We start from the raw sequence: 2,877 nt of genomic DNA on the forward strand, positions 1-2,877 counted from the left end.
AAGCAGCCAGTTCCCTGATGCCGCTGCCTCCCTGCTTAAAGGAGCAGTGCAAAAACGTGATTTAATTTTTTTATTGTTATGGTATTTCCGCGCTATGAGATCACAATAACATTCTGAAATTGGGGAAATTATGATAATGCGCTTTTAGTTTAAGAGCTTTTGGAGAGAAAAAAAAACAGCTAAAAATTCAACCTGTTCAGGTGGGATGGCGTTTTGGTCCTTGTTATTTGGGATCCTTAGGACTTCCCTTCCCCCATTGAAGTTGATATTTACAATGTTACGGTAAGGGTAAGGTGGTTATGGTTATGGTTAAGGTTAGGGTACGGATGTCCCAAGGATCCCGGATAGCACTGATCATGGAGTTTTTGGCCTAGACCATGACATCACAACCTGATTATTCTGACCAATCACCAGTCATCTTTTATTTGTATAATATGTATCCTCTTACTTTGAAGTGGTATGCGGGTATGCTCTAGACTTGTCCAGACAATCCTATCCGCCAATCAGGGCTGTGTATGTAAATATATTTGCAACGGCATCAACACACCCACACGATCAGACTGAGCGTTTCAATGGCAATTGAAATATATTTGGAGTTATTTTCGTAAAAATAAACACACACAGTGATTTATTAGACGTAGAGTGATGATTAAAAAAAATACAATAAAAAAGACTGCATTGGGGCTTAATTAATATAAGCAACCCTGACTTGTCCATAGAAGTCCAGCCCAACCAACAGTGCCCGAGGTGAGTGCCCACAATGCCTAACTGAGAAAGGATCCTTTGAGACACCACGAATTGTAATTGTACATTGGCCAACAGCTGAGCTATTCACGTGCCAGACTCTAGGGAAAAGTGTTCAAGAGAAAAGGAGAAAAAAGACAGGAGAAAAGGTCATTTTATAGAAGGCCTACAGTACATGAACTCTGCAGGTGCTGGTTTACGATGTGAAAATGCTCAACTAAAGTGTGTCACTCAAACTACAACCAGGGCTAGAGTTCCAAAATGCTAAACTTCCCTAAAATTCCCAATTCCCTAAAATTTCCCCCAAAAATCCTGGTTGGAAGAATCCTGGAATAAGGAAGGAATTAAATAAAATAAAAAACAAATCAAATTTTACTAGTCGCATACAGATATTTGCAGATGTTTGCAGATATTTGCAGAAGACACCTCCTCTTTTCATGACATAGACTGACCAGGTGAATCCAGGTGAAAGCTATGATCCCTTATTGATGTCACTTGTTAAATCCACTTCAATCAGTGTAGACGAAGGGGAGGAGACAGGTTAAAGAAAGATTTTTAAGCCTTGGGGGGTGCAACACAATATTAGGAAGGTGTTCCTAATGTTTGGTATACTCAGTATATATATATATACAGTATATACCGGCCAGTTTATTAGGTACCGTGTCGGACCCCCCTTTGTCTCCAGAAAAGCCTGAATTATTTGGGGCATGGATTCCACAAGTCGAAAACGTTCCACAGGGATGATAGTCCATGCTGACGCGATGGTATCATGCAGTTGCTGCAGATTGGATGGCGGTACACCACCACCACCAGCCTGTACTGTTGACACCAGGCAGGATGGGTCCATGTCGCTTAGGTCACTTCTTTTGCCAATTCTAACGTTCAATCAAACAGTAACTGAATGCCTCATTGCCCGTCTGCCTGTTTTATATAAAAATCTACAGCAACGTTTCTCACCATCTGTAGGAGCAATCCATTTCCGTGAAACAGGGTGGTGTACCTAATAAACTACATGGCCCAAAGTATGTGGACACCTGCTCGTCGAACATCTCATTCCAAAATCATGGGCATTAATATGGAGTTATTCCCCCTTTTGCTGCTATAACAGCATCCACTCTTCTGGGAAGGCTTTCCACTAGATGTTGGAACATTGCTTTCATTCAGGCACATGAGCATTAGTGAGGTCGGGCACTGATGTTGGGCTATTAGGCCTGGCTCGCAGTCGGCATTCCAATTCATCCCAAAGGTGTTTGATGGGGTTGAGGTCAGGGCTCTGTGCAGGCCAGTTAAGTTCTTCCACACCGATCTCGACAAATCATTTCTGTATGGACCTCACTTTGTGCACGAGGGAATTGTCATGCTGAAACAGGAAAAGGCCTTCCCCAAACTGTTGCAACAAAGTTGGAAGCACAGAATCGTCTAGAATGTAAATGTCTGCTGTAAAGTTAAGATTTCCCTTCACTGGAACTAAGGGGCCTAGCCCAAACCATGAAAAACAGCCCTAGACCATTATTCCTCCACCACCAAACTTTACAGTTGGCACTATACATTCGGGAAGGTGGTGTTGTCCTGGCATCTGCCAAACCCAAGATCAAAACTGCAGAGAACGCATTTCTACTGCTCCAGAGTCCAATGGAGATGAGCTTTACACCACTCCAGACAACACTTGGCATTGTGCATGGGGATCTTAGGCTTGTGAAGCTCCCGACAAACAGTTATTGTGCTAACGTTGCTTCTAGAGGCAGTTTGGAACTCAGTAGTAAGTGTTGCAACTGAGGACAGATGATTTTTACACGGCGGTCCCATTTTGTGAGCTTGTGTAGCCTACCACTTCGCAGCTGAGCTGTTGTTGCTTGGAGGTATGATCTTTGTTCCTCTGTAACTTTCTCACTCATCATTATTCACGATTCATTCATGATTATACTGTATGTAATCATGGTAGCATCCACGTCAACATAAAAGTGTTCAGAAGCATATTCTATTCTTATTTCCAATAAAAGTGACTCCAAAATACTTACGACACCTTCAATTAGGAGGACTAGATACAGTACATACAGTGCTTTCATTTCTAAACGGTAAAACAGATATGTATGAAAATACTCTCAAATAAAGGGTACCCTCAAATAGCCTCAA

The sequence above is a fragment of the Salvelinus namaycush genome, chromosome 42 (genome assembly GCF_016432855.1).
Source record: "Salvelinus namaycush isolate Seneca chromosome 42, SaNama_1.0, whole genome shotgun sequence".
NCBI classification, from domain to species: Eukaryota; Metazoa; Chordata; class Actinopteri; order Salmoniformes; family Salmonidae; genus Salvelinus; species Salvelinus namaycush.